The sequence below is a fragment of the Syngnathoides biaculeatus genome, chromosome 6, assembly GCF_019802595.1.
Source record: "Syngnathoides biaculeatus isolate LvHL_M chromosome 6, ASM1980259v1, whole genome shotgun sequence".
NCBI lineage: Eukaryota > Metazoa > Chordata > Actinopteri > Syngnathiformes > Syngnathidae > Syngnathoides > Syngnathoides biaculeatus.
Genome location: NC_084645.1, coordinates 12,649,336 through 12,666,278, shown reverse-complemented (window position 1 = coordinate 12,666,278; position 16,943 = coordinate 12,649,336). Strand labels below are relative to the sequence as shown.

General features: G+C 43.3%; 1 protein-coding gene across 13 annotated transcripts in view; it reads left to right on the top strand.

The window, feature by feature from the left end:
* Positions 1-16,943, top strand: part of furinb (furin (paired basic amino acid cleaving enzyme) b) — a 134,262-nt gene that overhangs the window by 33,378 nt on the left and 83,941 nt on the right. The window lies entirely within an intron of this gene.

The following is a 16,943-nucleotide window of genomic DNA, read 5'->3' as shown; positions in this document are numbered from 1 at the left end:
TCTTCAATGCTCTGACTGAGGGAAAGAGGTTGTTCCACAAAATCTCACAATAAATGGCCGCGATCATCCTCTCCTTAATACAGTGATGTTGTATTGCCCCATGTGCAGAAAAAAACCCCCAAAGCATGATCCTACCACCCCCATGGTTCAGAGTCGCGATGGTGTTCTTGGGATGGAACTCATCATTCATCTTCCTCCAAACACGGTTCGTGGAATTATGACCAAAAAGTTTCATTTTAGTCTCATCTGACCACAAAACCTTCTCCCATGACTCCTCTGTATCATCCAAATGGCCATTGGTAAAGTTAAGACAGGCCTTGACATGTAGTGGTTCCGTGCCATGCATGATTTATAACCATGACATCTTAGTGTATTACCAACAGTCACCTTGGAAACGGTGGTCCCAGCTCTTTTCAGGTCATAGACCAAGTCCTGTCATGTATTCCTGGGCTGATTCCTCACCTTTCTAAGGATCAGTGAGACGCCATGAGGTGATATTTTGCATGGGGCTCCACACCGATTTGAGATTGACTGTCATGTTTACCTTCTTCCATTTTCTAATGATTGCTCCAACAGTGGACCTTTTTTCACCAAGCTGCTTGACAATTTCTTATTAGCCCTTTCCAGCCATGTATGTAATGTAATGAACATTTCTTATTGCAGGTACTGATCACAATAAAGAGAAATGCAAGTGTTGTACAATTGCTGCTTTTTGTTAACTAGTGTGTTCACTTTTTTGTGCTGTATGTTTAAATGTGCTGATAGCTTATACTTTTCAAAGGTAGGCCCTTGAAGTGAAGGTCAGAACACTGAGATGAGCCTGTTTTACATTTTTCCTCTCCGTGTTCCATTACTACTGCAATACACCCACAGTTTCACTGCCTCCAGACTTGCATTTACAGACAGATGAATTGATGTGTCTCTGAAAAATCCATCAGACAACCTTTTGAGTGATAGTCACATTGGGTTTTTTTCATGTACTGTACTAAGAAATATCAGTCTGCTCTTTCACATACTGTATATACATTCACACAGGTCACACTCTTAACTTTTGGCAGATGTAGGAGATAGAAATACAGGTACATATTTTTTCATTAACGACAACACAATACCTAGGTTGCACATGTGCCATCCATGACATTTGTGCGGAATTTTTTTTTTAATCCCAAGGGTTTGGGTTGCGCAGCGCAGCCTCTGCAACACCATTCTGCTCCAATCTGTAGCAGCTTTCACTATGGCATCAGGTGGCTATCCAAACAACGTGAGCTGAAACTATGTAGAAATGAGCGTAATTTGCACATTTATAAAAAAGCGAGCATTTCAATTGCGTGCGCTTTCGCTTATTTTTATGTGCCCATGACACTCGTACTACGTAATGTGAGCTCACGTTGTTTTGATACCCACCAGAAGTCATTGACCTATCGTCGTTTCGGACTGCCACGCTATTTCCGGGTTGGTGGCTTCATCGGCACGAGTGATGACACATTTCTTTTAAAAGCATCTGCACAACAAGCCGTTGTAGTTGACAATTTTTGTCTTAGTCTAAGTTCAAACAAATTCATGGACAGTCGTTTCTGAGCTTTGGTGCAGTAGCAACAAGACTACTAAACTAACGATCACACAATGCAAACTCCCTGAGGAGCTCCGAGAGCTCAGGTTGGGGGAAGCATATTACCGTAATATATATAAATGTGTAACATAAGACATCGAATATCATATGGAAATCTACATGTATAAATGTAACTTTTAAAAATATTTTTGGAAAAATTTGCGCAATATTTTTTTTAATTATGGTAATTTATTTATTAATTAATAATTTAATTATTTCTCCATTTCGAATTATTTGGATTTTATTCAAAATAATCATATAATAATAATTCATGTATTTACAGAAATTAAATTATATTTTGTCATTTAATTATCCATCCATCCATCCATTTTCTCAGCCGCTTATCCTCACAAGGGTTGCGGGAGTGCTGGACCCAACCCAGCTGTCAATGGGCAGTAGGCAGGGAACACCCTGAACTGGTTGCCAGCCATTCGCAGGGCACATAGAGTCAAACAGCCGCACTCACAATCACACCTAGGGGCAATTTAGAGTGTCCAAATAATGTCGCATGTTTCTAGGGATGTAGGAGGAAACAGGAGCGCCTAATCCACGCAGGCACAGGGAGAACATGCAAACTCCACACAGGGAGAGCCATGATTGAACCCGGGTCCTCAGAACTGTGAGGCCACCACTTTCAGGCTGCAACACCGTGCCGCCCATTCTATAATCATTATATGATATTTAATTTCAGTTCAGAGCTTGTGACTGTATTCAGAAGGTTCATTTTCTATGTGTGTAACATTTTCAAAGTTCTACCCAAAAGTTCAGTTCACCAAATCTCTAAAATAAACTTGTTCAATTCATAATTCATATTTTAAAATTTTAAACTAAATACACTGTTCCAAAAATGAAGTAGTTCCTACTTCTTTTTTTCCCCAATACTGTATACTGTATACTATAATACTGTATTGCTGATGGGCTATTGTGTTGAAAATTCTGGCATTTAATTTCCACATTGTTGACACCCATTCAGTAAAACACTAATGGCCAGCAGCAGAGGAATTAAAACAAAAGAAGCCCTGCAACACAGTGTGACGGGAATGAAGATGAAAGGACATTAATAATATTGTATTCCTATCAGCTTGAGTATATTAACAAATACAGTCCCACACGTAGTTTTGATTAGTCTTAGAATACAAAACAATAAATTCCATATAATGTCCATGACTGAGTGAGGATAAGCACTGTAAAAGCCCTTTTACAGTGAGTCCCAGAAGGCATCTCGCACATAAGAGTGAACGGCAGCCGCACTGAATCGTTTCCTAAATAAAGTGTTTATTCCCTGACATAAAGGGTCTTGTAAAGTGTCTTCAGACAGGTTTTGTCTTGGAAATCCCTAAAAAAATGGGCACTCCTGAATGAAAACTAACTCCTGCTCAAAGACTGTTAAAAGACGCCAAAACAGGTGCATTCTCAATGACATTCATCAGGCAGAAATTAACTAAATTCACTTAATGTTCACCCAAAATATCAACAAATATCAACTAGTTCATGACGTGTCATTCATTGAACTCATTCAGCTGCAATACTGGGTTTTGATCCAGGGTTTAATAAATGGATCTTGAAACCAAATATTTAAATGCAAGACATAAAAATACCACTTTGTCCTCACTGTCACTTATGAAAGCAGACTAATCCTTTCCAAGTAGGTTCATCAAGATTATTTTTATTTGTGCATTTTAATTTATCTTCATTTTTTTACAATTTTTCATTTTTTTCAAAATTTGAATTTTACAGCTTCTCTCAATGGTTAGCACAAAGAGATCAAGACTTTGCGATGGCCAATCCAAAACATTCACTTTCTTAGTTTTTGTAACCAGTTTGGAAGTTTACTCGAGATCATTTTCTGTTTGAAAGACCCATTTGCGCTCAAGGGGTGCCTACTTTGCCGGTCGCCATCGAAGCAAGAGAAGGAGGCGGCAGCTGTCGAGACAGGGGCGTTAGGTGGCCGCGGGGTGGTCGCCGTCGAGACAGGAATGTGAGATTGAAGAATACCTGTTGCTGCCGAGACAGGAGCGTGAGGGGGCCGCGTGCATGTCGGGGTCGAAGCGTGGGTGTTGTTATCGGGCGACCAAGGATCGGGCGCCGTCGAGTTGTGGACGTGGATCGGGAGCGCCTTTTGGCCTCCGTTGAGACAGGAGCAGTCGTATACCGCCGGTACTGGAACGTGAGGCGGGCGTGAGGTCATTGCCACCGAGACAGGAACATGAGGGAGCTGTGGATTGGTCACTGGCGAGGCTAAGTCATGAGGCGGCCGGGGATCGGTCAATGCCGAGGTTAGGTCATGAGATAGCCGGGGATCGGTCACCGCAGAGGATAGGTCATGAGGCGGCCAGGGATCGATTGCCGCCGAGGCTTGGTCGGGGATCGGCCGAGGATCGGTTGCCAATGGGCGTGGTCTCCAGATGGGCGAGAATCGGTTGCCCTTGAAACGTGGTCATCAGACCGCCAAGGACCGGTCGTCATTGAAGCAGGGGAGAGATCATTTTCTTTTTGGAAAACCCATTTGCGCTCAAGATTTAATTTCCTAAATGCTACCAGAAAAACAACACCACAACATGATACTGCCACCAGATTATTTTACAATTACGCTTGCATCTTTTTTCCACCAAACGATTCTCATTACAGCCAAACAGTTCAATTTGAGGTTCATTAGACCACAGGACATGTCTTCAAAATTAAAGGCCACTCTTCCTGGCATAGTGGCCTTTCAGGCTCTGTCAGTAAAGTACACATTTCGCTGCGTATGACACATTCTTACTAAATCCAGCCAGTATCTTCATAAGGTACTTTTGTACTTGAGTCGAGATCCACATTTTGGACCAAACCATGTTCATCTCTGGGGACACAGAACCCATCTTCTTCCTGAGTGATATGATGGCGAGACATTTCCATGGTGTTTATACTCTCACATAATTGTTTGAACAGATGAACGTGGTACTTTCAGGCATCTGGAAATTGCACCCGAAAATGAACCTGATTTCTGCAAGTCTGCTACTCTTCCTGATATCTTGGCTGATTTCAGTTTGGTTTTCCGTTGTCTTTTACAAATAAGCAATGTGTTTCAGGGGTGCCTACTTTAAGTACTATACAGCCACAGGTATGTCGCTAATTCACTCAAATGTTGTCAGTAAACCAGAATCAAAAGGTTAACAAGAAATGACATCATCTGGGTTATCCCAAATAGTTTGCGGGCATATTGGAAGATTGCTGGGATGGGCTCCAGCACGCCTATCATTCTAGTGAGGATAAGCGGTACTGCAGATGAATGAATGAATGAAACTAACATACATAATTTACACACTTCAGTCAAAATCCCCAAGAAATGGTGTGCCTACTACCTAAATAAAATAACTTCCAACATTCTAATCTGATGATTGGTGATGAACATTTCCTGGAAATGCAGGTTTAAATTAAATTCAGCCAAAGACATCTTATTCAGGTGCTATATTTCTTAACTATCCTTTTGATACATTTTTCTATCAAATCTTTGCCATACACCCACATAATTTAAGGTTTTTCCCAGCTCGTTTTCCCTAAGAAAAATCCCCCAATGGATGCAGCTGAGGAAAGAAGTCTGCAGTTAGAGCTAGGATGTAAGCAAATAATTACCCACTCATTTGAAACCACCCAATTATCCTTGATGCTCAGCTTCATCCCAGAAGTGCAACTCAGTAGTTTCAGATGTAATTTGTTCAAAGATGTCATCTTGGCGGATTGTAGCACGTGTATAATCATATGGGTGTGTATATAAGCCATAAGTATGAAAAGGCAATTCAAGTCTTCATATCAATTTTTGTGTTCATGCGTGTTTTGCGTAAATGCCCAATAAAAACAAATGGCAATAAATAAAAGGCAATTGAGAAGCTGACAGTTAATAAGTAATTCGGGACCTCCGTTGTGGATGATATTTCCATCTCAATGATAGTCTGTGCTTTGCATTCCCTATCAAGGTTGGGTGCTTTATATATGGAGGACATTTTTAATGACTTGTATTTGTTTGTATTGTGTATTTGTAGCCAGCTATTGAAGTGACCCTATTTCCTCATGGTTGACCTTATTCGTCACCAATTTGCTGTATTTGTATGCGCATATTTTCTAAGCAGAAGAAGCGTTTATCTTGCTTTTTGTTGTGAAGCAAAAACTGATATATAAGCAGGCCAGAAGTCACATGGGAAGCATCATTAGGCTGCCATGCTCCACCTGCTAGTTGAGAAGTATAAGACGTCGTTGTCACGAACCTCCGGTGCAGGGCTTGACCCAAATGCAGGACTCTGAGACAAGGGCATGATGTCAGGCGTAGTTATATTCAAAGCTAAGCTCATACATGGTGTAAGCGAGGTCTGATGGCTAGGAGACAGACTAGGAAACATGAACTACGACTTGACTATGACTATGAAACATAAACTATGACAGGATTAAACTGTGGTGGCACAGAAACGCTGTGAAGAGGATAACTCAACACTACTCTCTTTTCAGTGGTGGAGATTCCTTCTTTCAGCGAATGTAACTCAAGGCACGGATCCCAGACGCTACATGACCAGGGGAGGGTGGAAGACGGCCCGGGGGAGGGCACAAACCCCCCAACCCCAGTCTGTCTGGTGGCGGCCGTCAAGGTCACCCCAAAGCAAGGCGTCCGGCCGAGCAGGTCAGGAGGTCGGCCCGGACGCCAAGCACCAGGGTCCCCATGGGGTGATCGTGTGGACGTCCTTGAGAAGGAACCCAAAGGCGAAGCAGGAACCGGACAGAAGCAGGTGACGGCTCCGGACGAAGACCTCCCAGGACGTGGTTGTGAGGCGGCGGTGGATGGGTCGCCGGCGAGGCTAGGTTGCGAGGCGGAAGGGGATTGGTCACCGCCGAGGCTTGGTCGAGGAGCAGCCGAGGATCGGTCGCCACCATGGCATGGTCTAGAGGCGGCCGAGAATCGGTCGCCCTTGAAGCATGGTCATCAGACCACGGCGGACCGGTCGCCATCGAAGCAGGAGAGGCAGGCGGCAGCTGTTGAGAGAGAGGTGTGAGGAGGCCGTGGGGTGGCCGCCGTCATGACAGGGGCGTTAGGTGGCCGCAGGGTGGTCGCCGTCGAGTCAGGAATGTGAGATGGAAGAATACCTGTCATTGCTGAGACAGGAGCGAGAGGTGGCCTCGTGCTGGTCGCCGTCAAAACAGGAGTGTGAGGCGGCAGCATGCAGGTCGCCGTCGAAGCGTGGGTGTGGTTATCGGTCGACCAAGGATCGGGCGCCGTCGAGGTGTGGTTGTCGGGTGGCCGAGGACCGGGCGTGGATTGGCAGTGGCTTGGCCTCCGTTGAGACAGGAGCAGGACCCAGTCGTATACCGCCGGTACAGGAACGTGAGGCGGCCGTGAGGTCATTGTCGCCAAGACAGGAACGTGGATCGGTCAACGCCGAGGTTAGGTCATGAGGTGGCTGGGGAGTCGTCGCTGCCGAGACAGGCACGTGAGGTGGCCGGGGAGCCTTTGCCGCCACCGGAACTGGAACGTGAGGTGGCCGACAAGACATCGCCGCCGCCTGAACTGGAGCATAGGATTTGGAGGGTGGCGCCTGAAGAAACGCAGGCCGCAGAATGCTGCGTGTTTGCTCTTTTGGTTTCTAAATTGGCACACCCAAACTGGGCGCTTGCCCATAAATGAGAGTCGGCGTCTTTAGTCGGAACCCAACTGGCTTCTCGTCTGGCTCAGAGTTAGAGTTCCCAGTGGGAGACTGGCAGAAACTGGGGGTCATGAATCCATTGTTCTTGGGAACAGAATGGACCGACGGGAATGATAAAGTCCTCTCCCTTTTCACTGGAGAAAAGTAGTTTGTCTCGTCTTTATTTGAATTCTTCCCATCCTTTGTATTTAAGCCCTCTGCCGATCACTTTCGAGTTTTGTCTTTTTGGAAAACAAACACTGGAGGTGCTATTGCAGGCTTGTCTTCGTTCGCTAAGTCCGCTATTTTACTTTGACGCTTGCCCAGAGGTCTGTTGCCACCGCGACGTGGGTGTGAAGTGGCAGCGGGTCTGTTGCCACCAGCGACGTGATCTAGGTTTGGAAATGGTTCGGCAGCTACCATGGCGTGAGCGTGATTTGTCAGGAAGTCTGTCGCCACCGCGACGTGTGCGTGGCTCAGTAGCGGGTTCGTTGCTACTGCGGCGTGAACGTGGTTCGCCAGAAAGTCTGTCGCCACCGTTACGTGGATGTGGCATGGCAGTGGGTCAGTTGCCACCGCGACGTGAGTTTGGCTCGGTAGCGGTTCAGTTGGCACCGCAGCGTGAGTGTGGGTTAGCAGCAATTCTGCAGCAACCGCGATGTGGGTGTAGCTCGGCCAGTTATCCAATTCCCGTAAAACTTGGTCTGTGAGGACCTTAAGTTCGGCATTCTGACGCTCTATTTCCGCCCACATTTCGCGATAGAAGACCTCATGATCCTCCCGTCGCTGGACCTTGGGAGTTGCGGACCCCTCCTCCCTCTGGGCTGCAAGTTTCGCCTTCAGATTCGGTTCCGCTGGCTTGGTCGTTGCCGGCGAGGCGTGGATGGACGATGGTGGTGTCTTGATCGCCGCGCAGTGGGAGGCACAAGGGGTTACCCTGCTTGGGCGTCTCCTCTGGCCGCCATGCAGAGGACCTGGGTAAATGGCCTAGCGGTTTCCCAAAAAAGGATTGAAAGACGTGGACTTGGACCTACCGGGTGACAGCACTTGGGAGCTGGAGGCGCGGGGGGTGACACAAACAGACTGGGATTGAGCACAGGGAGTGGAAATTTACAGTTCATATCTGAATCACAGTTAGGTAGCCGGTCATATAAATTTAAGTCTTAAGTCCGAAAAATCCGAGTCCAAAAAAATATGCGGTGGTGAGCGGGTCGTGGTCGGGACGTAATCATGACATGCGGGCGGTGCATGTGACAAGGAAGGAGGGGAGGACATCACGGAGCCCACCCGGATAGGATATGCTTGGTCTTCAGACAGGCGGTGTGCCTGGCGGCGTCCCCGGCATCGCCACTTCTTTCCTGCTGGGTCCTGTAATGGCTAGTTGCTTTTGTCACAAACCTCCTGTGCAGGGCTGGGCCCAAATGCAGGACTTCGAGACGAGGACATGATGTTAGGCGTAGTTTTATTCAAAGCTGAGGTCAGCAGTCCTAGAAGGCAGAGGTACAGAAACGTTAGGCTTGGCATCCAAGGATCCAAAAGACATGCAGCGAGGTTTGATGACTAGGAGACGAACTAGGACTTGACTATGACTATGAAACATAAACTATGACAGGACTAAACTGCCTATTGATGGAAAAAAATTGAATTGTAATTTGGGCAGATTTGTTGAAAAAGAAAAACTGAAATATCCCAGTGTTTAGTAGAACATAATACAACCATGAGTGTTTTGGGGAATGATGCAACAAGTTTTTCACACCTGGATTTTGGGGATCCGCTGCCTGATTTGCAAATTCTGAGTTTCGTAAAGTACCTGATTTTTATTTGTGGATGGTTGTTCTGTTCGTTACTTTGGGCTGTTATCCGTTAGCGAATTAATACCTTCTGAAGATGGTATTTTTTGTTGTTTTTTAATGAGAGAATTCTTCCATCCAGCCATTATCTGAGCCTATCTCAGGTGTCAACGGGCAGGAGGTGGGGTACACGGAACCGATTGTCTGCCTATGGCTTGGAACATAATATTCACTCTCATAATCACACATAAGGGCAGTTTCGAGTCTTCGATTAATACGTGTTTTTGGGATGTGGGAAGAAATCAGAGAACCCGAAGAAAACCCACACATGCACGGGGAAAACATGCAAACTCCACACAGGCTTTGCTGGAATTTGAACCCCAGTTCTCAGAACTGTAAGGCAGACACTAACCCATATGGATAGGCAAACTTTTTGGTTCAGAGGCCACGTTGGCATTTAAAATTTGGTTGGTGGGCCAGGTCATAAGCAGATATTTACATATGAAGAGTTTGTTTTCAAAACGAGACATAGGCATTTTTTTCAGATTTACGAAACTCGCGCCAAATTTATCCAGCTCCAAATGGATAATTTTGGCGCGAATTTCGTAAATCTGAAAAAAATGCCTGTCTCGTTTTGAAAACAAACTCTTCATATGAAAATCAGACAACAAAAAAGACATTTTAGTGTTAACACTTAGATTTGCGTTTGACTTTTTTTGCTGATCACTATTTTTTTGCCAGTGCATGAAAGTCTGGTGTTAGTTTTGTTGTGGCAATTCTCAGAACAGCACCTGCCAGGTGGCAGGAATGTACACTACACAAGTTACAGTTACATCGTGAACGAATAACTCAGATACTAGTGTTAAATCAGCACCTTAGTATAGAATTGACATTACACAGAACATTACACTATTCCCAGAACATTTTTCTAAAAACTCTTAACTGATAGATGGATCCTGATTGTGTGTGCATGTGTGTATGAAAACATTAAAGTACTGTAAGTGGCTGTTGGATACTGGGGGCATACAAACACACACAGACACGCACTCGCACACACACAGACACACACACCATTGCTCCCACCACCGCAATTTTGATGTAAAGAGCAAGAAAAGGTGACAAGATTACGCAACTAGCAAAGCTATGTGATTGAAAGTGAGGAGAACCACTTACTTAGGTGACGTCCACCGTGCAGCGAGTTAAAACCAGCTCACACTCTGGACTACAATTAAGTTGAAAGTTCTCACTTTTCATTGTAAATATTAATAATGTATTAAAGTATTAGGTTAGAGCATTGGTTTGGTAAACCAGGGGTTGTGACTTCGTTTCTCTCTTGGGCCTACATTCCCCAAGAGGGGTTGCATCAGGAAGGGTATCCAGCGTAAAAAACTGTGCTAAACAAATATGCGCGTTCATCTGAGATGACACGTTCTGGCGACCCCTTACGGGACAAGCCAAAAGAAAGTTTCTAATAAATCCTTCAGTGAGACTGTCATTAACCTATATGACCAATTTATGACCGCAAACGTTGGGATGACCCACAATTCATTACATACTGAACATGCCATTAAAACTATTATTATTATTATAAATTATTTATGTGTAAATTTAAAAATACACTATTTACACAAAGGAAAATCAAAGTACTTTGGTGATATTGATACTGTGCATTTACTGTATTTGCACTTTTATGGTTTTCACTGTGCATTGTCAATTCAACAATCACCTTCCAATACCTTTCTTTCTACAATTCATATAACAGTAAGTTTAGTGATTTGTAAAATAAATCTTTAAATCTTTAGATTTGGGCAATTCTGTACCAATCTTTGGCAGACCAGATTAAAATGGTCTACCGGCCAGATGTGACCAGTCGGGTTAGTTTGCCCACCCCTTCTTGGACCAGCCCGCCACTGTGCCACCAGAAAATTCTTATTATTATTATTATCCACCCGTCCATCCATTTTCTGAGCCACTTATCCTCATGAGCGTCGTTGGAGTCCTGAAACCAATCCTATTTGCCATCGGGCAGGAGGCAGGGTACACTCTGAAGTGGTTGCCAGCCAATCACAGGGCATATGGACACAGACAACAGCCACACCCACAATCACACCTATGAGCAATTTAGAGTGTCCATGTTTTGGGGATGTAGGAGGAAACGCTAAACTTTGCCACTTTCAAGGCATTCAAAATGGTTGAACATTCTCTCCTAATTCCTTTACTGGTGACACAGCATCAGGAGCAACTAGCTGTTCAGTATCTTGCTCAAAGCCCCTTAAGGATGGTCACAGGATTGGAGACCACCACTCTATCACCTGAACCATGGTGCCCTCCGACCAGTGTATTCTTATTTGGCCCAGAGAGGCCTTCTTGGCATTCCTGGACTTCTTAACAGTTTGGATGTGGATTTGACATCCATTTATCCATCCATTTCCTCACAAGGGTCGCGGGGCGTGCTGGAGCCTGTCCCAGGTGTCAACGGGCAGGAGGTGGGGTACACCCTGAACTGGTTGTCAGCCAATCGCAGGCAACACAAATAATATATTTGTTTGTTTTTAAATCCATACTTAAAGCACATTTGTTTGTGAAACACCTTGATGCACAAAAGCCTAGACAATGTGTAGCTAAATAATAGCTAATTTGAAATGTATATAATAGTAGCTAAATCATTGAAATGAGACATTTGAAGAGTAACTTCTGAAAGTGTCCAGTGAGTAGTTTAGAGTTAAATTAAGTGAAGGTATGTGCAAACATATAATAGGTCTATTGGCAGGCTCACTGACAATCCCCCCACCTCCATGCTTAAGATTAGTGACATCATCTCAACCTCAATTTCGTTGGACCCATACACACTTGTAAATTAATACATCAGCACTCTTAGATATACTGTATGTAGGTTTGTTTCACAGAAATACTATCCCACTGGAGTACAGATTACCCTTTTGCCTCTTCGCTATCAACCTTAATGTCATTCTCATTAATTTCATGGGTCACACCTCAGTCTTATATCATTCATTGGCAGTTCCCTTTTATGTGTGTATTTTCAGTATTTTAAGACTCGGGAATGTAGCTATTACATGATTTTAACCAACTAGAGGGTTTTTATTTTATCCCTTGGAATAGCCCAGCTTTCATTCTGGTAAATATTTAAGAGAGTTTTCCAAAAATGTTTTGTCTTTAATAATAACTTTCGTCAAACATTGGTGTCCAACGGTAAAATAGGATTTTCAGTTCATTCCATCAGTAGCCAGTGGTGTAGTGATATTGATGTGCCTTGTATAAATGTAATTTTGAGATCCAGTGGTATGAATCCATCTTATCATTTGTTATATAAATTGCGTTATTGTAACACACTATACTTGATCATATAGTCAAGTCGATGTGTTGTTGTCATTCAAATTTATTCATGTTTTGAGGTAAAAACTTTGTGTAGTGTGGTGTGTTGCTGTTTGTGCTCAGATTGCAGCTTCTATGTGTTGCCATGTCAACGTAATTTGCCTTCAGACTCAAGGAGTGCTGCTTCATGCACATACACGCTGATGGGCAATGGTTGTTTTTTTTAACCAGTTATACTTCAGATTCAATCATCTCTGCTTTCATATAGGCTTGTGTGTGTGCGGGGGGAGGGGCGGGGTAATCACACCCTTAATTCATCAACTGGTTGGGTCATCTTCAGAAACAACAACTGAAGAGTTTTTAGTTCTGTATTTGACAATGAGTCTTTCAGATCACTGTGGGGATATTTTGGTGCAACCGAAATCACTGGGAATATAATTACCCTTATGCATGTCAAATAGGATGCAAAGTATTATGCAATAAGCTGCATTTTTGCCATGCTTATTGTGTTACTCAAGTAATATATCTTTAGTGGTAACAGGCATTAAAATGAATTAAAAGTTAAAAAAACGAGCATTGTGTAATATGTTTTCTATGACTTAAAATAATAAAATGTGTATAATGTGTAATAATGGATCATTTATGGAAAATCTGTGTAAATTGAATATATTCCTTGGATATTTAAATATATTATTCTTTCCTTTACTTAAGTATGGCATCCAGGAAGGGAATTGAGGAAAGGCTGTGGTAGACTTTGCAAAAAGGATGGAAAAGGCTGTAGTGAATACTTTTTTCCAGAAGAGGCAGTAACATAAGATGACCTAAAAAAGCAGAGGTAGAAGCACACAGGAGGATTATGCAGACGATTCAATTTGAAGGTTACTGACTGTAAGGTAGTGGTAAGGGAGAGTGTAGCTAGACAGCATAGAATGGTGGTGTGTAGGATGACTCTGGTGGTGGGAAGGAAAATTAAGACAAGGGTAAAACAAAGAACCATGTGGTGTAATCTGAGACAGGAAGAATTTTCTGAAGCCTTTCTGAAAGAGTTGAGACAGGCTCTCGATGGACAGGAGGAGCTGCCGGAAGACTGGACTACTAGAGTCAAAGTGATCAGAGAGATGGGCAGGAGAGGACTTGGTGTGTCTGCTGGTAGGAAAGGGGAGAAGGAGACTTGGTGGTGGAACCCCAAAATACAGGAAGTCATACAAGGAAAGAGGTTAGTAAAGAAGAATTCGGACACTGAGAGGGCTGAGGAGAGGCGAAAGGAATACATTGAGATATGACATAGGGCAAAGGTAGAGGTGGCGAAGGCTAAAGAAGTAGTATCCATAACAGGTTGGATACTAAAGAAAGAAAAGAAAGATCTTAACTGGTTAGTCAGAGATGGGAAGAATCAGTAGTAGATTATGGTGATTTAGGGTAGAGCTGGAAATGTTTTGATTGATGCCAGTGGTGTGCTTGATAGATTGAAAGAATAGTTTGAGGAGTTGATGAATGAGGAAAATGAAAGAGAAGGAAAAGCAGAAGAAGTAAGTGTGGTGGTCCAGGAAGTGGCAATGATGAGTAAGGTGGAAGTTAGAAAGGGATTAAAGAGGAAGAACAATTGAACTTGTTTCTGATGACATTCCTGTGGAGATATGGAATAATCGAGGAGTGGTGACTGTGGAGTTTTTCACCAGCTTGTTTAACAGAATTCTAGCGGGTGAGAGGATGCCTGAGGAATGGAGGAAAACTGTGCTCGTGATCTCCAGAGCTCGGGGAACTATAGAGGAAAAAGGTTGATGAGCAACACTATGAAGTTATGGGAAAGAGTAGTGGATGCTCGACTCAGGACAGAAGTGAGTATTTGCAGGCAACAGTATGGCTTGATGTCTAAAAAGAGCATCAGAGATGCATTTTTTTGCTTTGAGGATGTTGATGGAAAAGTACATAGAAGGTCAGAAAGATCTACATTGTGTCTTTGATGATCTAGAAAAAGCTGATGAGAGAGTACCAAGAGAGCAACTGTGGTATTTCATATGTAAGTCTGGTGTGGCACAGAAGTATGTTAGAATAATACAGGACCTGTATGAGGGCAGAAGAACAGTGGTGAGGTGTTCCGTTGATATGACAGAAGAATTTAAGGTGGAGGTAGAACTGCATCAGGGATCAGCTCTGAACCCTTCCTGTTTGCTGTGGTAATGGATAGATGGGGGTAGACTGGAATCCCCATGGATAGCAAGTGGACGAACAATTTCCATGCACTGGAATGGAGAGGAATGAATATTATCTGAAATAAGAGAATATATGTACATGTGCACTACATTGTAAATATGGCAAGCAGATGACAAAATATGTTACTCGATTTGAGCTGTAGATGCAAAATCAGGTGAACCCTGTGTTAATGGACAACACAAAGTAGAAACTAAGAGGGGCGGAGGGGGAAAAGAGGGACTTCCTGGAGAAGAAATACAGAGGGTAGAGGGCTTCAAATACTTGGGGTCAACAGTCCAGAGAAATGGTGATTTTGGTAAGGACAGGAACAAACAAGTCCAAGCAGGTTAGAATGGATGGAGGAAGGTGTCAGAAGAGTCTCTGCCAGGAGAGGTTATAAAAAGTTATCAGACAGTTGTGAGGCCAGACATGATTTATGGACAGATTAAAGGCAGTGGCATTCACAAGATGACAGGAAGCAGAGCTGGGCGTGGTGGAAATTAAGATGTTGAGGTTCTCTCTAGGAGTAAGCAGATTGGATAAAATTAGAAATCAGCTCATCAGAGGGATGGCCAATCTTAGATGTCTTGGAGACAAAGCTCGAACAAATTTTGTGACCCCGATAGTGAGAAAGATAGTGGTATGAGTAGAAAGAAGATGAGGATGAAACTTCTAGGCAAGAGAGCGAAAGGAAGACCAAAGAGAAGGTTAATAGTTGTCTTGAGGGGAAAACATGAGGGCAGATGGTGTTAGAGAGGAGGATGTGATGGGAAAAAACAGGGAACATGTCTGACATGGAAAAAGATGACACACTGTGGTGATGGGAGAAGCTGAAAGGAAAGGAAGATTCATTCCTTTACTATGTTAACTGTTTTTTCCTTTTTTTCTTCTTCACATTCTGAGAGTATTACAGCAATATTTAGAAGTTTCTGAATTAATTAACGGAGAATCATAATTTTCTAGTATGGTTTGAATCAGAAATGTGTATTTATAATTGTTTAAAAAATATTTCAGCTTTCCCTGAATAAAAGATTGTAACACTTACAGTGTTCAAGATTGTAATCGGATTCAACTCAAGGAGCGAGAGATGGGTTAGTAACCAGTTGAGCAGATGTTTTTTTTTTTTTAACAACAAAAATAAATCACAATCTCACTTTGAATTCTAAGTAGTCAAGATAAACAACCCTACATTGTTCCTTCACAGCTCACTGCTGTTGAGGTTTGAGGTTCCTTGTTGCTTCGTTTATCAATGTGTAATGTGTGAATGCTTCCCGGGCAGAACGTATATGTTGTTCCATCCATTTATTTTTTACTGCGCATTTAGAATTTATCTCAATCCAAGTACGAATCTCCAGGAAGATGATGAGTCTTTGCGCGCATTAAGCATATTTTAAACTTTATCTGGCTGAGTAAAAACATTGTAAGCCTTACATGGGGACAAATGCAATCAAAGACTCAAAACTCACAATTTTCGACGATCAAACCATTTTCTTACGTTCGTCGCTTACTCTGATTGGTTTTAGAGGGCAAGGAACATTTTTAAACAATTAGCAAAAATATATCCATTGGACTTTTCCGAGCAATGTCGCATTGCTAATAAGTGCACTCAAAAAATGTGAATTAATTTGAGTCTAAGTTGCCCGTGAGTGTGATTGTGAGTGCGATGCATGTTTGTTTCGATGTGCCCCGGGATTGGCTGAAAACCAATTCAGTGTGTACCCCGTCTCCTGCCCAAAGATAGCTGGGATAGGCTCCAGCACTCCTACGACCCTTGTGCGGGTAAGTACCTTAGAAAATGGATGGATGGATGGATGGATATTAAATTGGAGACAATGGCTAATAACACCAGAGCTGTGCATTTTACAGGGGTTACAAGATGTTTCCATGCATGTGCCATAGATTTGTGTGTGCAGAGCAAGAAAATTATGACTTGTTCCAGCACGTAATAGGGGCTATTTACTCTTTTACTCTTTTTATTTTATTTGTCGTCAGGTCATAATTAAAATTAAAATCTAACGGGACAGCTGGTGACTTCCAAATGAGGCTTCATGTCTCCAGTCTGGTCGTCACCCTTCAGAATCAGCTTGCAGCCCCAATAGGGCCTTCTGTCCTGTTGTCAACTTTTCTTTCTCCTCACACAAATGCATTCTTCCTTGTGTGCCTGTCAAGTCTTGCATCTTACTCCCCTCTTCCTTCCCTTCCCCATTCCCCTCTGTCTCTCCTCTACTGCTCCACTGGGCAGGGAAGGTGAGTCAGTCTCCAGTGATATCACTGTACATATTGCAATGTTTCCTCATGAAATGGAGACCGGTCTCTTGTGAATCCCCATGCAATCATTGCACTCTTTCCCTTTTGCTTGGATAGTTTGGTGTA